The 20,770-nt window shown below is 35.0% G+C and overlaps 1 protein-coding gene across 5 annotated transcripts in view; it reads left to right on the forward strand.

Annotated features, from left to right (window-relative positions):
* The window catches only part of PCDH17 (protocadherin 17), a 93,851-nt gene that overhangs the window by 8,340 nt on the left and 64,741 nt on the right, over positions 1–20,770 (forward strand). The gene's annotated exons all lie outside the window — the stretch shown is intronic.

Consider the following 20,770-nt stretch of genomic DNA (forward strand, 5'->3'; position numbering starts at 1 on the left):
ATGTATGTATAAATATATATATGTATATATATACATACTTATATATCCATACATATTAAATATGATATTATTACTTACTACATCCAATTGAGTCTATAAATATTTAAATTGAAACAATTAATTTCTTTCTCAGTAAGATCCAAATTTTCTCACTCTTATTTGGGGTGCATAATAATTTTCTGCTTTGCATTAAGAGCTAGTAAAGCTAGTAGGCTTTATGATTCCCTTATTTCTCATGAGTAGTACTTTATTCTACAGTTTGCCCATTTTATAACAATTAATACCTGTAAAGTGTTACTTAGAGACTATGGTTTCAGACTGACCCAAAATGACCAGCAGGTGAAGAAAATATTGCCTGATATGCGTAAAAGCAGTATAACCTTACCTCTCTTTAAGTGACTTGTGTTGCACATTAGTCACACAGTTTAACAACTTGTGTGTTTACTCACTACTTTGTAGCATCCAGCTGTGTGCTATGGTTGCATGTGTTACCTATATGAATCAACAAACTTCTTCAGTACCATAAAAATGACAATAATTTAAACACGTATACGTATGTATACGTTTGTGGGTGGATAGCCAAGGATGCAGTACACCTCCAGCTTTTATTGGCACAAGAGACTTTCAAGTGCTTAGGGCCTCTGAAAATAGACCATTGTGATTTGATGCACACATAAGATTGATGTGGATGAGGAACAGTGTTTAGTAGCGTACTGGAAAGTCAGAAGAGCTACACTTTAGCATGTGGCATTGCTTTTAACTTCAGCAATCATATCCTAAACGTACTTTAGAAACAGTGCTTTCAAATGCAAGTGAGTTAAAAATATTTAAATATAGGCCAGTGTTGTACAGTTTTCATTGCCAGGTTCAAAATTCCATGTGCCTTTTGAATCACTTAAGGGCCAAACAATTCATTTTTACTGGGGAGAAAAAAAAAAAGCAAAGCAGGAGAAAATGGAAACTCTACATGGCTGAAAGAAGGACTCTGTTCACCCTAGACCTTAAAGACTACTGAGCAAATTCTGTTCATCTCATTCTGGTGAGTAAATCAAGTGAACCTACTCACCTGACTAAGAGAAACAGGATTTTGCTTTATTTTGAAGACCAGACATTAGAAAAAGAAATATCATGTACAAACATACACATATATGTTCATGTCTCTCCTACCAAAAAGTTCCGAGTTAATCAGTTTGCCTTTCCCTGGGTGAACAAGTTACAATTTCTTCTTGCAGTTTCCAATAGATGAAAGAGTGGATGAATAAAGGGAAACAAATAGTTTCTTTAAACCAATAGGTTCCAGAGATAGGTTCCTCAAAGTGACATAACAGTAGCGTAGAAAACTATCTAGATATGCAAGGAGCGTTGATCGTCCTAGACATTATTTATTGTTATACTTGTGCAACTTGGAGAGGCTTGTAAATATATCAGGAGTGAGATGGGAGTGAATAAAGAAAACGGTGGTCACAGCTTTTGCTAGACAACAACTAAAAACAAATGGCTGTGTTGCAAGCGGGTCTCAAGCTGGGAACCACCGTAGCTGCTGTACTAGGCAGTCCTTTACCATTTTAAGATAAAGTACAGATCATTCTTATACTTCAAGCACCTGATGTTTATAATGTGTCAGTAGATTACTGTCAAGTCCCAGTGCAGCTTTGTCGCCAGGTGTCTAGTACTGTCTAAGAAGATAGAGTTTTCAGGGGAAATAAAAACTGTAAGCTATATTAGTGCTGCTCTGTCTTTAGATATACTATTCCATGCTTTACTTTGAGAAACTTCAGCTCAGAAATGTCAAGATTGCAAAAAGAAGCCTGCAGCTGCTGCAGTCTAAGGAGAAGCAGCTTTCCTCACAGAAGTTGCATTCGTTCTCTCGTTTCAATTCCTATCTGAAAACAGAGGTATATATTTTTTTATTTCTATACCTTCTGCTGCAAATGAGCAATATTATTCTCTCTCACTAGAGCTAGTAGAAGTTAACATTTTGCACTGAAAGCATACTGGTGCAGTTCTACACATTTGCAAGTTTGCAGGTTCGTACTCTGTAATTCCCAGAATTTCACAGCTGCATATTCGAGGGCTGTATCTAAGGACACTAAATTGTCATCAGATGACACTTCAGAACTACCCAGCTAAGATGCTTATGGTAGTTTTTACCATGATTTACAAGGTTAGATGTCTTGCAAGGTAACTCCCGTGAATGTTAACATTGTGTAATACAGTCTGCAGTTAGTATGATTTTGTGTTAAGTTTTTCTGTAGCTGTAGTTTTACTTACTCAGTGAAGCCAGTACTGGGGTTGGCTGTGTAGGAATTTCAGGACAGGAGATTTTCTATATTTTTGTGAAGCGTTAGTTCAGTTTTTATCAAGATACACTGCATAGTACTGTGCACAAAGTATATGTATTTTAGGACCAGATCTGGCAACTACTCACTATGGCATCCATTCTGGCTGCTGAAATAGGCAGTTGAAGCAGAACTGGGCTCCTGTTTTGTGTTACATCTGCTCTGGTCTTGATCTTCAGCTCCTTGTCGGTATTTGTTTATAGCAATATATTTATAGCAATAAATTTCAAAGGGATCATTCCTGATGTATGGGTCCATATGAGATCTAAAGAACTTTCCAAGATGAAATGCTATAATATAGAACAATAAACATAACACAGAAAAAGACAGTTTAAGAGTCTGAAGCAGAAAATTGATATTATAAGAAATAAAATTACTTTGCCAGAACAGAAATTCTCATTAACCAATAAATTAAGAATAATAATGTCTCAGTAGAACTTGCTGTTTTATAAAGTATAAGAGTTAAAGAAAGTTAGTGCAGTTAAAAAACAAGTCATGCAGGATTTACTGGATCACACCTCCCAGCGACTCTTAATGTTGTCTGAGCATTCCTCATTTTGGTGCTCACCATCACTGACTAATCTTAAATGGGAAAATCCACACAAATTTGTGATTACCAGTGCAATTTCAAAGAGTGATCCTTTGAAGAGTTATCTTTTAAGAACAGATTTCGTCAGGTTTCTATTATCCTTACCCACGTTGATGAAAAGGCCTGTTCTTACTCATATTTCAGTCAAAAGCATAATTTTGACTTCATCAATGACTTCAGTGGTTCAGGAGTAAATTGTGACTAAGAGCCTTGGAGAGGGTAACTAAGAATAGTATGATTGGGCCTTTTATTTTTAGATTTCAGTCTTTTGTGATGTTTTCTTACAGCTTCTTTACAAACAATTAAGGAGACTGGAATTTAAAAGATTTTGTAACTATGATATGAACTGTAACATAATCAGGTGTGTGGCTGAAAGAATAAATCAAAGACACTTTTTAATGTGTTGATGAACACATTTTCACATATTTTTGAAAGTGTGCATAATACGGCATTATTCTCAAAATTCAGCAAGTATTGTTATGTGGAAAATTATCATTAGGTTCATGTGAAATATTTGCAAGTATCACTTGGTATTAAGAAAGCATAGATACAACCTGTCTTCAATAATAAGGCAAAAATGTCATTAAAAATAATTTTTTCCTGAATCACAACATTTCACGGTAAACCAGTTGGGATTTTTTTTTCAAATGGAAAAAAATAATTCATTCTTTTTCCCGCAGCATTTTTTCTTCCTTTTCACTACCTTCGTCCCCAGGAAACATTAACATAGCGGGTAATATTTACCCATATGTTTTTAAAGATCCTGCTTAATTCCTCTGTCGTTCATTTTTTCTACAAAAGTTAAAACGCCTTGTCAAATTCATTTTAGGTTTTACTTTGCAAGACACTCATTCGGCATATAAAAAGTGTATGTATATGGGCTGTTGTTTTCTTTCTGAAGAAAGGATACAGGACGCATGGCAGAGGTCTTGAGATACCTCTTCAAGACTGAGGATTGACTGCCCGCACAAAGAAAAGACATTTTGACACTAGTATTAGTATTTTCCAACAGGTAAGAATTTTCTGTGAAAAGAACTTAAACAATGATTTGTTGACCGGAGCAGAAACACAGCTCTGTTTTTATCTTTAAAAGTATAGAAGCAATCCGTTGATGTCAAAAGGTCAGAATAGAGCAGTTGGGACAAATTTTTGCAGCAGATAGCCTGAGAGCTTGATACATTCAATTGTATCTCTGCTTCAGCTGTAAGAAGAGAAGTGGTGAAATTAATGCTAAAGGGTTCAAAAATATAGGAAACAAGAGAAACTCTCAGGGGACTGCAGGCTCCCAGGCTCCTACCTAAGTAGAGGAAAAAAGAAAAAAAAAAAAGGAAAAGGTACTAGGAAGAGAGTAGCAAAATGATTTTGGGGAAAAGTTCCTTGAGTTTAAGTGTTTCATTTGTTATGTTTTTAAGGGGGCAACAATGATTAACTAGTTGTTGCTGCTTTTGCTGATCTGATGAGATAAAATGGAGTAGTATACAGCCTGTCATAAATCTTAGCCAGGGCGTGTTCTAAGCCCTAGAAATATATTTGTCATGGTCTTTTTAGTGCAACGTTTGTTTTTCAGTCTGCTGTAGACATTTTTTTTTTTGTTTTTTTTTTTTAACAGAAGATTCTGGATTAATTACTGTCAATCCTATGAGAAAGAGAAAATAGATAAACTATTAAACATTTTAGATAAAATAGTATTAAGTACTACATTCAAGAACAAGCAAATTCATATGAATGTCCCTGTTAATTAGGATATTAGGCAGTGCTTTAAATAACCTCCTTGAGCAGTCATATATTTTTTAGCTAAATCCCAAAGGCTGCTGATATAATTCCTAATTATTAAGGTCACGTGAGAAGCATCTCTTTCTTCTACTGAACTGCTTCCACTAGTTAATGTTGTTACCTGTACAGAAAGGATAGCATAAGGACAATTCATCTCTCGCCTGAGATGAGAGATAGCTCCTTTTTTGGTGATGTGTATTCAGAATTGAGGAGTCTCTGATTACTGCATAGTTTCTGCATAGTTTCAGCCAGTTATTAGTGTTACTTGTACAGGACAGCGTAAAGATCCGTTTGCATCTCACTTTTGTGCAATGAGGGGATAGGTCCTCTTCCAGCCCTCGAGGCAATCAATCCCATGCTAATCTATTTTCAATGAAGTATGCTATAACTATCTAGGCAAGTAAAATCTTTCAAGTGAACAGTATTTTATTTTAGTCATGGACCTTTCTCCTGGCTTTGTGATGTATGTCAGGTCAGAGTTCCTCTGGTTCATAAAATACTTTTACCTGTAATAGAAAAGTTTCTAATCGCATCCTGTTCCCTGCTGGGTGGTTGCATGCTGCAGTCTCCATGGCACACCAAAGGAGGACTCTAAAGGGGAAAGGAAAAGCCTTGTTACAAGATACAAATGCACAATTTCAGCTGTGTGGGCGGGACCTCTGATCGATGCATTGTAAGTTCTTGCAGTGATAGACATGCAAAATTAGTTTCAGGCAGTGTTTCAGACCATCTATTGATGTATGTGTGACACGCTTGTATTTGCCTGTACTAGTTCTAGTGACACTATGATTACTGGTATTTGCAGTCCTTGCCCTGGAACACTTCCAGGCAGCTTTATTGTATTGAAATGGCTCTTACAGTTCATTGAGCATCCAGCATAACACTGCTGAATATGATCGGCGCGTTTGCATATATTTATTCAAAAAAAATCAGGCAGTTAAACTGCATAATTATGGGAAAACGAATCATAACAATAAAAGACCATTTAAGTTAACAAGCTTTGTGATCAAAGGATAAATACAGGTTGGATAAATGAGACTCTAGATGTAACTAATCTACATAAATAGGCTGCGGTCTGATTAGAGGAAAGGAATATATTAAAATAATCTAAAGGTATTAAAAATGTTTTACTTCAGTACTTTTATAACATCTAGTTTCATTTCATCATATTTTTAATATTTTGACTCAATATAAATAACTGTGTTCAGTAATAAACTACTTCTATGTCATTTTAGTTCTCCATTAACAATGTTTACAGTGCAAAGAAAGTCTAAACTAATATCAATAAACAAAAGTAACATCATAAGTTTTCATTCTAGTTTGAATGCGTTGTGTGTCAAAAACCTTAACCATTTTTTAATGTCTTAATTTTAAAATTTTTAATGTTGCAGTGTTTTTTTGATTGATTTTTAATTAAAGAAAAACATTAAAGGGAACATTTAAAGGACAATTTCTTGTTTACTGTCTTTATCAGCAGAGAGCAGCCTTTGTAGTGTTTGAAAGCTGGTGCATTAAAAATCAATTTCAAGTCTTCAAAGCTATAAACTCTTGCTTGCTTTGTAGATATATACTGTTTTTAAAATCATTGGAAGCACACTTGACAATTGAATTAAAAACAAAAGGTAAATAATGGCTTCATCAAAATTTGAAGGATTTTAATGTATTTTTAATAATAGGTAAAGGAGTTTTTATAGAAAGCAGACGTGAATCACAATTTGTATCTTTTAAATGCGTATTTTTTTTTCCAAAAGATAGCTATATGCATTCTTTTATTAATAGAATTCTGTTTCAAACTTCTGTTGGTGTTATTCTGTTTTTTAATGAATGCCGTGATTCAAACACAGAACATGTCAGTCAGTTTCTTTACTCGCTATATTTCTGTCTCGTTCTTTGCTGATTGCTAAGCAACCACTTATGGTTAAGATTGTTTAGCTACAACTCAGTTTAAAAAAAAGGTGAGCTGAAGTGGGCTAAACAAATTTTCATTAATTCTTAATGAAAATATTTAAATTCTATAAAATTTTAAAGCTGACAAAGAAAAGAACACTGTTTTAATAACCCACCTCTGATTCACCACTTGAGCTTTGTTCCTACTGATATTGAGGGAAAGACTGCTTTTCCACAAACATAGAAAGAGCAGGATCATGTCCCTAACCAGTGCATAATTAATTTCAAGGCCTATGGAAACTATCTTCTATATTTGTAATTGTGTTAGTATTGTGTCTTTCAAGGAATGATCCTTAAAACACTTATTCAGTGAAGATTTTAATTTAGGTCAATAGCACCACTGCATTAAATAGACCACTTACAGGAATGGAGTTGCTGATGTACATAAGCATGTGCAACCCAGAATCTGTGAGTCTGTGTTAGCTGAACTGCTCCCTGTTGCTTCTCTTCTTTGCTTTAAAAACACTGCAAAGCTGCAAAGTTGTTCATTTCACTTAGCCTCCACCTGCAGTCTCTAGTACTCTATTGAGATAGTCCTGATGTCTGAATATTTGATATTTTTGCTTTTTCGCATTGACTTGCATAATTTGATATCCAGATTTGAAGATCATAAAAACAATCCTGCTTTGATGATCATGAGCAAGATTATCCAGCCACAGCTGTAAAGTACCAAGTGTGTTCATTTCTGATCTCTTCATCATTTCGGTGAATCAAATGACAATAAGAATATAGCGGAATTTAGAGTGCTTGGGAAATAATAAATTTAAAAGCTTTTAAAAAATGGTAGCCACGAAGCCTTAGAAACTGTTTAGATTTCTAGACTATATGTCAGATAATATAACTGTGTGTATGAATGTGTATGTGGAGATACATAGGTAAGAGAGCAGCAGGGATTCAAAAGAACTATCTAGCTTAATAAAGGACATTATTAACGACCTACATGCACCTTTCTATTTTTTTTTTTTGATATTGCCTATGATCTGTACATAGCTGTGTAACAGTGTTTTGGAAGATGCTGTCAGTCTGCACATGTTACTGCAACCTAGAAAGCATCAAGTTTAGAGACAAATGCTGTTGTCATTTTTTTTCCTGAGGCAAGAGTATAGGTAAGGAAAGACCTCATTTTCCACTTCATGGTGGGAGTTATATATCTTGCTTAAAACTGTGTATCCCACTATCAGACTTCAGGATTGAGAGTAATGATGAAAAGGAGGTGTAAGTCAGGTGACACGTGAGAATAATCAGCACTCAATTGCTTCCATCAACTGTGGTAGGTATTAAAAAGTGCACTATAATTTGCATCTTGTAGCTCCAAGGCAGGGAACGTATCAGTCAGCTTTGTAGCCATAGGGTGAAAAAGAGGGGAAAACAATGTTTTATGCTATTTCTTTCAATGCATACTCTTCATTTTGGCTAAATCTGTAAATGTATCTTGTCTGTTTAAACCACCTGTAGCTTCTTTTCAGGCCTAACAGACTATAGTCTTGCGAGGGGCAGAAGTAACTGGATGAATTTATTTTATTATTTATTCATTGGCCACCATATATATGATCTTTCCCAACAGTATACCTCTCATTATTGCAATAATTGACAGTAATGAAATAATAATTCCTTCAAGCACGATATAACTCATTTTAAGTGCTTTCCTGTGCTCATTTGTTGCAAACAGGCTTCCAGAATTTTGAAGAAAACTTAATTTCAGTTCATTTAAAATAAATGTAGACCACACACTCTTTTCTTTATCCCCTGATACTCGCAAAGGAACCTTAGGAACGAGTAGCCAGATTTCCAGATTTTGACCTACTTGTTAGTTTTCTTCACTTGCATGAAAGTAAAGCAAAAGAAAGCTGTTCTATTAAGCAGATGTAAGCTTCAGGAATTTTGTTTAGTATTGGCAAATATCTTCAGATAAAGATAAATTTCTTGCAGTAGTACTGGTCTTGCTGATACCAGTAAATGAAGAAATAAGGTATACATGTTGAATAGCCGTGGGAGGGGAAGAGTTTATTTAAAGGAAAGGTTTTGTTCTGATTTATATTTTGAGCCATAGGTTTTCCATAGTATTTTATAATAAAGACAATTACATAGTAATTTGGGTTAGAATGCATGCCCAGTTCCCCATCTCAAAACCCAATTTCTTACTACCTGTGGCTATTTCTGTTAAAAAAGAAACATAATTACTATGAGTCTCAGCAGTCTAAGAGTAAATTTTTGCAATTACAATACCTCCCTTGGGCAGATGTGTGAAAATGGCAGATTAATTCCCGCCAGTATCTGTCTATTCCTTGCACGTTCTTAAGGTTGCTGGTAGCTTGGATTATCATTATGTTGGTGCTGCTTGTTATGCTGTGGTTAAGGTTAAAGCTCCAATCCTATTATAAATCTTTAGGAATAGGGCTCTGTAGCATTACCTTGGAAAGTCTCTATGCTGAAGTTTGATACGCAAGGTCCTAAGATCCTAATTCTATTTTCATGCAAAGTGAATGAGTTTGCTCTTGATCTTAGCATATTTTAGAAGGGCATTTTGTACTTTATTACTTTATGCATGAGAAGATTTAAACAAAAACAACCAACAAACCCAAGTTTACTCATTCTTAGGAATTTATGAAGTTAATAAAGTTGCATGTGAACTGAAGGCCATATAGCATGTCCTTAGTACTCTATGGCTTTTGTTTTATTCCCAATGGCACAATGGTGTGTTTATTTAGAAAGAAGCACCAGTAAATTAAGATGGCCCTGAAATTATGTAATTTAATAACTTTCTACAGAAGTAATCTAATTAATCTCCTGATGAGTTTTTGTACCTGAAAACAAGTTTTGAGGACATATGTGTAAAAGAATGGCATGCAAAGGCTCCACTCCTGGAGATTACTCTCTGCAGCTAAGTACCTAACTCCATGTTGAATTCCAGTGAATTTGGAAGTTGGTGTGGCTTCATGTGGGCTCATGATCCACCTGCAGGGAGCAGCATTTGTCTGTGTTACACATTATCCGGTTTGAATATTCAGGAATAAGAGTGTGAACAATCTTAACAACTTATTTTTTTCCCTTTTGCATGAGTTTATGTTTGAAATTTGTTTCACTGTACCTGTAATATTTTCATTTTTTTTTTCCCCATTCTGAACCAGGCTTCCCTCGACACACACTTCTGAATGTCGGCTTGGGGACTTTTGTGATGCAGACATTATTTAGAGAAGGTAGCATTAACTATTTTCTTTGAAAGTTCATGACTAAAAAAAGTAAATAAAAATATAAAAATATATGTGCATTCTTTGGTTGCCATTGAATGCATTCTCTTTGAAAAAGGTGCTCACATGCTGGGTGAGCATCTGCTAATTAGGTTCAAAGGCAATCCCATAATTTAATGACTGTATTCTAACTAGCCCCTCGGTCAAACAGTAGCATTCATGTTCAGTCTCTATTCCTGGTGAAACTTGCAGAATTATCCTAGATGTTGACAAACCAACACTGGTTTGGAATGGAAAGATTTTTCCTAATCCTGGAATGTTTGCACAGAATATTTTTTATATAGATCTTCCTTATCTTAACAGCCAAACCTGATTTCTGACTCTCAATACAGCAAGCTGTAACGAGAGGGGTAATCCAGAACTTTTTTTTCCCAGGCTGTTAAGAATTACAGGTCAAAGTCAGCCCTTACATACCTATGAGTTTATAGATTACCTGTGGAGATCCCTAGATAAGTGGGTGTTGTGCTCAAGATGAGGTGATCCTATCAAGAAAGATAACTATCTTTTTTGCTTTTTCTGAATCAACTTTATACAGATTCCTGTATGAAGGCATTGCAGTAGGTTAACACTGAAGTGACAGAGCTGTGGATGGTTATACAAAACCCTATAGCCAAAAGGCCTTATTTTTATTGTCCAAGCCTACTTGACCACCGCTACCATATTCATGGTGCATTCGATCAAGCTTTCCATCTTATGAGGTACCTCATCCTAGGCACATGACTGTTATGGCTTTAAAATATATTTAGGGACAGAACATCTTGCTAAAGTTGTGCAAGCCTAAATTATTTATCTTATGTCACAAATAATAAATCAACTCATCACCATTTTACAGTTGAAAATCTTACACAGGCATGTGAGGCTGTAAAGTTTGATGATCTACTATTCTGTAATAAATTCAGCTATTATTTTGGCAGCGTATTTAGTGGTGTGTCTTTTTCTAGTGCTAAGAGGAAATAATCATGCCAAGGTATGTCTGTGAAAGTAGGTCTTTGTATCCTTTCACAAAATGTTTATTGAATACCTTGTTGGGGATTCTTAACAAAATGTTGAAATAAGTAGTTGCATGACTGAAATAAGAAATTAGAAGCTAACAATGTAAGTCTTAACATCTGTGGTTTTTTTCCTAATTCCTAAGGAATTTAAGTGAATCATTGCTTTTCTGGGGAAGGATTTTAGGACAAGGAAGGGGATAAGGTTGCAGCTTGAAAGGAAAAGACGTGATCCAGATTTACCTCACCTAGGTAAATCACCTACCTCACCTCATCACCTAGCAAGAAAGCTTCTGAGCTCCTCTTTATGTGTGTTCTCTGCGCAGGCAGTGTGGCTTCAGAATCAAATCCTGCTTTACCTTCGTAGCTAATTTTTTTCACTCTGTAGGGAAGAAACATAGAACCGGAGTCTTGTGCCACATAGAGTGTTTGCTGCCTAGCTAATCACCTTTCCCTGTCCCTGCCTTTACAAATCTGTTTAAAAACTGTCCACAGAGATGACCATATGCTTGGATATGGGAATATTACATTTAAGAGTGTTGTCTCATTTTCTGTCACTATTGTAATCCTCTTCCTGCTCCTTTGCAGTTTTCTTCAGCATACAACATATGTATCTGTGGGAATGTAGCATGCTATGTAAAGACTCACTTATCCCATAATTGAAGTAAGCAGACTGATCCAAAGGCTATTGAAACCAATTTGAAAACATCCATTGATTTCAGTGGACCTCAGGTCATGGCTTGTGGGAGTTTTATTGTTGCCTCTAGTGAGAGTATGGGTTGGACAGAAGAAGGTAAACATAGTGGATAGATGTTAACACAAACTTAACAGACTTAAAATATCCAGTGTCTCTGTTTCGTCTTCCTAAATATTGTGAGTACAAACCAATTTGTCAGTGTTAAAAGGCCATAATTTGATCTCCTCCTCCACCATATAGTACTGCAGTGTTTATAAGCTTTTATCTGTTCAGAAAACACTTGTGATATGTTGCTCTTAGAAACAGGAAAACAGCACTGGTAAGAATAGGACAAATTCTACACTTTACTGGCTTCACTGGGAATTCCTGCTGAGTAAGAGCTTTTAGATGTGTCTCAAAATTAAAAACAAAATGCCAAGAGTTCACAATTGCACTGTAGAATCTGTGTGCATGAGAGAAAGAAAAGGTTCTTTCTATACAGAAAAAAGGGTTCTAAACACACGAAGATAAATTATTTTATTTTAAATAATAACAAATACTTTTATCATCTCCTTAAATTTCAAGGCACTATTTTTTTAAGTTTCCCTCTAATTTTAATACCTTAACTTCCAGGATTTATATTTAACATGTAGATTGGAACAAAAAAAAAAGGAAAAGTAAAAATCCAAACCCTAACGCTATCAAAGATACTTGCCCAAATGTATTGTTATTTTGAGTTAATTGTATGATATTCTTAGAGTAAGCTGGGTATTGTGATAAGTGCAGATTTCATTCTAGTTAGCTAATTGTAGTTGAGTCTGTTATGCAGTAAACATAATATCTGTTAGGAATACTAAGGTAGACTCAACATGGTGGGAGCCATAGATAAAAGGTGCATTAAAGCGTTTCAAATTCAATCATTAGGTTTCATTGCACCCATCTGCTACCAGAAAATATAATTGGCGACTTGATTCATTGACCTTTAACTGTCATTTTGGACCATGTTTTTCAAAACCGTATTTTCAAGTTAGACCTAGAGAGTTAATTTGATAAGAGAATGCCCAGTACATTTTAATGCAATTACTTTTTTCTTTTTTCTTTTATTTTTTTAAGCAAAAGATTTTTTTAATATAATCAGGTCTAATGGTCTGTTGTATATTCTGCTAATCCAGTCAAAGTAGTTATTTAATATTGAATGTGGTTAAAAGCAACTAATGTTCAACTTCATTAAGGCTTCTATTAAATAGAAGGCTTGCTGAACTTTTACTGTTTTTTTATGCACGAACTACTACCTCTTATTAATTATTTCCACGGGTTTCTGTTACACTACAATTCTACTTTCTAGCTTCAGCTCCACCAAGATTATACAGCATGGTACAAGGGCTAAATAAGCATTGAAATTGTGGAGTGCTTCATATTTTGTTCCTAAAATGTGTTTTATCTCTTTCCTTTTATTTATGGAGCATATACTATCTTGTGCAGGTGGGGTGGATACATACATCTCTTAGCAGTTCTATACGTGTGTCACACGTATAGACTCTCTTATAAAATAACAGTGTTACTTAGAGCAAGCAGGAAACATAAAGTGATAAATGAGGATGGTTTGTTTTCTCAGCAATGGTAAACAATTATACTATTCTGTCTACTGAAGTTTATGTAATGGAAAAACATGATTACATATGTTTCTTTACACAAGAGGATAAAATTTCTGAAATATTTATGTGATATAGAGACAGATGTATGTAACCTAACCTTATAATCCCATTTCACAGCTTTCCCAAATACTGGGGAGCTCGATAAATAGGAAGCCGATTATATTGGCAGTATAACTCCATTAATAGGATTCAGATTTACCTTATTGACAAGCTAGTACTGTTAATATGATCCAGTATATTAAATTGACAGGAAAACTGGAGCGCTAGAATGTATCTGCAGCCTAATTGACAGGGAAGCTCTTTCAAAAGGTTCTTAATGTGGTTTTTATTGACAGAGTAGCTTCAGTGAGTACATATCATTGGTGAACAGTGTAAATACATTGGATGTAACTGTACTAGCAGATTCAGGTGAAATAGTTATTGTTCTGTTTCCTATACTTCCATCTTTACTTTGATATAAGTCGTATCAAGTTCTCTTATAAGTTCTGCACGAATGCCTCTTAAAGCACCAGTCTCACTGCACCGCTCCGAGGCACCTGACAAGTTGTGAATTATTTTAAATGTGTTCATCATTTTTAAATGAATAGAGGCAATACAGAACAATGCAATAATGTGTCATGAATTTCATTATGTGTATTTATTGACGTCGTGATAGCAGAAACAGAGCTATTGTACTTTCAGCTCCAGCTCTTTATGTGGTGTGATGTTTGGCACCTCTTTCTAATGTTCTGATCTTGCACCTTCTCCAAGAAGTAGTTCATCTTAAGAGCTCATATTACAATTATATTTTCCTAGTCCCATTTGACAACTTTCCACATTCTCTTCCCAGATCATGCTAATTTCATTAAATGCTTACATTTCATGTTTCTCCAGTGCAAAATAAAATGAGGATCAGAAATCTGAAACCGCTGGGTAACAAAGAGCAATTCCAGTTTGGTTTGGAAAATCTTGATTCCTTTTTCAGTAGGAGGAAGGTTTGGGTCCAGCTTCCACACTTTTTCCTAGTCCCATCTTTCTTAGAGAAAGAAGTCTGCATTGAAATATATATCCTGCATATGCTCTGTCAGAGGAGTAGAAAGGTTTTGTTAAACTGACTTGCCCACTAAAGAAGAGGCAAACTTGGTCCTGAAAGGCTTCAATCTTTTACTTCATATTAAAAAATTCAGATCAGGGTCTGGTCTCACCCCATCTTTTGAGTGTCTTTTAGGTCTATTTTTTTACCAGGGTGACTTAAAAGTATGTCTCTCCATAGTGACCTTTTTAGCTTCTTCAGCCTTCAGGCTTGGTGCAACCATCAGTGGGGTGAGAGGAAGCTTACCTCCTGGGCTGTGTGATTTCTAATCCTTGCACTGTATTAAATCCCTACAGCCTAGGCTTCTGTCTTCTTTTGTGCCTTGTACATTGCAGAATAAACTCCGATAAAAATTTAGGAAATAGCTGTTTTCAGTGAGCCAGTAGTGCAAACACAACTGAAATATCTGCAATACCTTAATATAAATGCTTAAGCAATAAAACAGTAATGATTTTTTTTGGTAACAAATATGGTACTGGCTGAGAAAATAGTACATAGACCAAGCATTTATATGTGGAGAATCTTCATTCCTTCACTCGTAGGAAAGGATGGTAGTCTCTGTCCTCAGAGTTTCACTTTTCAGAAGTCACTGTGCTTTTGACTGAATAGCTCAGGACCTCTTTCCCTCGCAGTTTTGCTTTTCTCATTCAAGAGAAAGAGAAAACACGAGCCACCAACACTTCAATAAAGAGTACAGCAGCCTGGTGAGTGATATTGCCTTGTGGATCTGACTGGTTTTGTTGCCCCGTGTTTTAGAGTGCTTTTGAAGAATGTTACGTATGTCAGAAATTCATATAAACACACTGCAGGTCTTGTAACACCAAAATACACATTTTGCACCAAGTGTGAAACTTCTCAAATACATACATGTCATATAAATTATGTCTCAAAAACATTTTCTAAAGAGTAAGAGTGGAGACCACATATTAGGACAAGATTTGTTAAAACAGCCTATTTAATTTTGTCCTTCTAAAAGGTAAAATAACTTATTAAAAGTTTATGCTCAGTCTTGGGTTTGTTTGTTTGGTATTTTTTTTTTTTTTTGCTGTTGGGCTAATACATTTTCTTAATGAAGGAAGTCTAGTGAAATCAAAAAATGCTGCTTCAGGCTAAGTATATACACTTACTGGCAACCTTATACTGAGGAGTCTTTGTGAAAAATTGTGCTCTGTTGAACACAAACTCTTCCTAACAAAATGAAGACAATTGTCTGCTCTTTCAAAACTAGATTTGGCAGAATACAATTCTTTTGTCTTGAAAAGTGATTGCCATTATGTAAGATCTTTTTTTCACAGGGGAAGGGTGAATATTCAGAATTAAGCTTTTCAAGAAAAGACACAGAAGATGCTTGACTTAGATATTAAGTGGCAGTCTGATAAAGGGGAGAGATGTTTCATTTCATTTTTGCATTTAATGTTTAATTAAAAAGAAGTTAGATTCAGCAAAGACGTTTTACGGTATTATAGTTCCAGGTATGAACACCTACATAAAATGGAGTTGCACTGAATAATTTCTGAAAATGTGATACTTGTTCTTGTAATTCTGAGAAAAAATTATGAATATTCTAGTAGCCTAATATTCATAAATCTGATTAATGTTTAAGTCCTTTTTTAAGTCCTTTTTTTTTACATTTTAGAATATATCTTTCCCTAATATGACAATTATTTCTGGGCATAATTTGCCAAGAATACTTAAATATTGCATTTCTCTCTCTCCCCACCTCTTCCTCTCCTTTCCCTGTCTTTTTCTTTGTAGTCATGTTGATTTTAAGATATTTTTTAAGAGAATGACCTGTTGAATTGAAAACTTTTTCTTTTATTTTTTCTCTAATTTTATTCAAACAGTGTGGAATGCACCAAAGATCGCTAGAAACCTTCAGAATTGTGATGTAACAAAGTTTTTGATTAAAAAGAAAACAAAAATGTGGGAGTACCTAGGAACCTCTAATTTTTAACAGACACCTTGCTCTTTATAGGAATTCTTGAAAGCAGAAACCTCGTGAAGTTCTCTATCATTGTCTTACTGAGCAACAGTAGAATTCCTGAAATCTGAATAATTAATATGGGGCTGTAATTTAATCCTAACTGTTTAAAAAAAAAAGTGTGTGCAGGGCCACAATAAAATTCCTTTTTATTTATAAAAATAACAAAATATTTCAATGTAAATAAACACATACACCTTGTTAACATGAACTCATTAAAAAAAAAAGAAAAGGAAAAGAGATTAATGTAACCCATTGGCCCATTGCTAAAAATATTCTTCATAATTAATTGTGAAATGCTTTGCCCAGGCTGCTACAAACTGTTTCCAGTGATGAAGGTTTCATTTATTTTTTTTTTTCTTATGTGATTATTTGAGATTAATGGATCCTATGAGGAATTTGTTTCTGATACTCTCTTCTTGGCCATAAATTTACATTTTCCCTTACCTAAATGAAACTTTGGAAATCATAGCCATTCTAGAATTAATTAGCAGAACCTTAACAGTTGACTTCCAAAGTTCTGAATGGTTTTCTTCTGAATTTATAAAATTCAATATTCCATATTCACCATATGAAAGCAATATTTAGCAACAATTGTAGTTTATCTAAGCACCTGTGTGGTCTTAATACACAAGCCCTAACACATGTAATAGAATTAGTTGTGTTCTACATGTTGTTCATGCAAACACTGGCCAGTAAATGATTCTTCAAGTCACATCATTCCACTGCAGCAATTATATTTTCACATCTGAAGTCCCATACCAGTAAAGGTGTATTTTGCACAGGTCTAATTTGTCTGTTCTTTTACTTTTGTCCTCCTCAACTCCCTGAGAGAAAAAGTAACATAATCAAACTGTAAGATATTTTCTGAAAGGTAGTAACCCCCTTTTAAAATCTTTGGCAGCTTTTGAAAGGTTTATATGCATTCTGATCTCTTTCAAAATGGCATATTTTTTGTGAGCTTCATCCTTCTGAGAAAGCTGTATTAAATGCATGTACAGAAATTCTTAGGAATTTTTCTGCAACGTTGCAGTAATGGCAGTGTTCCTGAAATTTCAGATTTATTCTAGGGTCACATATTAAGACAGATAGATGGAAGAAAGTATTTTTAAGGGGCTATTGCAGCAACTGTGAAAAAGTGCATCTATTGAATGGTTTAACAGCATACTGTCATTGGAAATGGGCTGGTTCCACTAATCTGTGAAAATGAGCCATAAAAACAGGACCTCTCCTCTTGGGAAGATATGGGCAGTTAGGTTGATGTAACAGGCTTTTAATTCTCTGGTATCTAACCAGGGCTGTGCACTGGTCTGCTTTTGCTTTAGTTTTAGAGACCATTTGTCCCAGTATGTTTTCTTCCTACTGAAGAACTTGTATCTTAGTAGTTGATGGTCTAATTGATACTCCAGCCCTCAACCTTGAATCACAGAGATAGAAAACATATCTTTACCATTTAACTCCAGTGACTTCTAGAGATAGATTGTTTCTGGGTTTTTTTTGGGAGGAGGATGAGGGTGGAGCTTGTTTTATTTTTCTCTTCAGGAGTTTAAAGGTGCTTTCATTTGACTAATTTTTGGTTATTTATCAGGATATTGTAATTCCATGTAATTCACTTCTGAAACAATGCATCTTACTTAGCTTTAGCTATTACACTGAACATCTTGCTGACTATTTAGACTCTACAGTTACTGGAGAACATCATCTCCAGGAGCAGGATGTATCTAAAGCTAGATGCCCCAAAATAGGATGAATTATCTTCTATGTCTCTCATGATTACAGAGGGATCATAGCTGATTAGCTTAGAGTAGGTGACTAGGTTTTAGATGGTTACCTGCAGGTGAACTGACACCTACCTTAAAACTGGAGGCAGAGAGACACGGTAGTTCTGATTTCCTAGAAAGGGCTGTATATCCAGAGAAGAATAAAGAGTTTATTTGCTGCTGATAGATTTTTAAAGTAGCACTCGTTTCTTAGAGTTACAGCCATGCAGTGTAAAAAGGTATGATTAATGCATGAACTGAAATGTGTAATACCACTTCTATAGATGTTGCAGTGTAAAAATTTTAAGTATATGACCTCTCACTTCATCTGGGGTTAAAAAAAAAATGTTTAAGGAACTTAGACATTCATTTCTCTCTCTAATCTGTTGCAACGCAGATGTTTACCTTTCATAGAATCATAGAATCGTTAAGGTTGGAAAAGACCCTTAAGATCGTCGAGTCCAACCACTAACCTATCCCTGTCAAGTCCACCACGAAAACCATATCCTCAAGCACCACGCCTAGCCTTCTTTTAAATATTTTTATACCTAAATACCTTTCTAAGAGTCCTCTAAACTACCTAGCCTTAAAATTAAATATTATCCCAAGTTTTGTATAGATATTATTATAGATGAGGGAATTATCTCTTTGCTCCCTGTACCTTGGGGTGCTCTGTTACAGCTCAACACAAGCATCATACTTTCATAGTTCATAGGAGAAGGTCTAATGCTTTTAGAGCAGAAGGAAAAGAATTCAACTCTGAGCTCTGTGGCTGTGTATGGTTATCAGGTATGTACATTTGTTCTTTTGCAGCAATGAACTTACTGTAACATGGCACCCAACTCTTTGTATTGCTGCAAAATACAGTATGAAATAAATTGGTCAAATTATTATTGAGTTAAAGGTCATTAATGATTACCATAAATATAAAATTTCTCAGAAGCAGCTCCCATTTTTAGGGTGGCAGATAAATTGTGGTCATAACTTCTGTTTTAAAATGTGTATCTTGACTAGTCCAGGGTGTGCAAAATGTGGTGGGTTTTTTTGGCTGTGAAGAAGCAGAAACAAACTGAATGACCAGATCTTACTGTGGTACAGCTTATAGATAAGTTCTTAGCACCATCTTTAAGGAAGTGTTATAATTAATACCAGGGCAAAAGTCTGACTTTTCTAATTGCAGAGAATTGATGAAAAGGTGGTTTATAGTGGGCATTTTGCCTGACAATGACATGAAAAATGGAAATGTTGATTCTAGTAGCATCTGTGTTTAGGAGGAGGCAAATTCCTTACATAAGTAAAAGCATAGGGTTAATTTTCCTGGGTATCCATAGTTGAGATACAGACCTTGAAAATAATAGACATGAGTTCTGCAATTGTTAAAGTTTATTTGGATTGAGAAGTACCAGGTTCTGTGAGTGTCAAACTTATTATATGTGTATATATGCGGGGTGGATTTGCTGCACACAAGAGAGGCACTAGGTTACAATTTGTGACAAGAAAAGAATAAAAGGCAGAATTAAGGCTGCTTCCAAAATATGATGTGCTACATTTAAGAGATTACATGTAAGAATGCTGAAATATTTATCTTTGCGCCTCCCTTTCTCCTTTTTTTTTTTTTTGTTTTCAGTGTTTGTTTTTATAACTTGAAACATGTTAAAAGTTAAGATAATCTTTTATTCTAATTACATATATTAAAACCAAGATCTTGTCTAATTTTAAGTGCAAAGCACAAAACTGGCCCCTAATTGAAGTGGCCAGATTTTAAAAAGTTTGGATACCTGTAGCTGAAATCATCAGCCTCTGAAACGCTGACTTGGAAAAGCACTGACACAACACTGAGGTTGATGTCCCAGATCTTCAGAATTCTGTAATACAGTGTACAGTTTGCATTTCTTAGGCAGTATTTAAGAACTTTCATAAGCTTATCTTTTAATAATGCTGCTGAAGAACAAGTCTCTAGTTGGACCTAAACACCCAGATTTCCAAATTATGTGCAATTTTCATATGATAAAAAATAATTTAGGATTATAATTAAAGCCTTTTATATTACATTTTGAAAACAGACGAGTAAAACCTGATTCTGTCATATAGTTTATCACGAAAGAAAATTCACTGATAAAACATCAGAACATTCTTGTAATGACATATACAATGCTATGTACTCCACAGCTTGAATTAGAAACAGCTTCAAAATATGAACATGTGTGTTATAATCCTAATTTTTGAATCAAAGGAATTAACTAGAAACAAGAAGAAAGTACAGTGTAAATTGACTTCATACCTGCTGACCAGAAGATAATTCTTTGTCTTCCATCCTTTCCCTAAATGACACAAGATATGACGCAACGCATGGTGTATAAGCACATCTATTTCATATGTACCTTAAGAGTGGCAGGTGGCTACCTATTTTCTGTTGCAGACAGCAGACTGTTAAATTTCCGATGTAATTTCATGCATCTTTTCCAAGATCCACTATTCCAACCGTACAAGCAGTAGCAAATATTTCTAATGACCATCTACCTATAAAACCGAAACAGAGCTAGAAAAATTGTGGGGGGGAGTGGCAGGGAAAAACAAATATCTAGGAGACCAGTCACTTGTGTAAACACTTGTTGTGCAACATTAAACCTTACCTTGGGCCTTCTGCTCCATTAATTGGGCGCTGCCTGTGTTACCAATACTGATACGCTAGGTGCTGTTGCAAAACTCATAGCTGCTGTGAAGCAGAGTGGTGTGATATG

The sequence above is a fragment of the Phalacrocorax aristotelis genome, chromosome 1 (genome assembly GCF_949628215.1).
Source record: "Phalacrocorax aristotelis chromosome 1, bGulAri2.1, whole genome shotgun sequence".
NCBI lineage: Eukaryota > Metazoa > Chordata > Aves > Suliformes > Phalacrocoracidae > Phalacrocorax > Phalacrocorax aristotelis.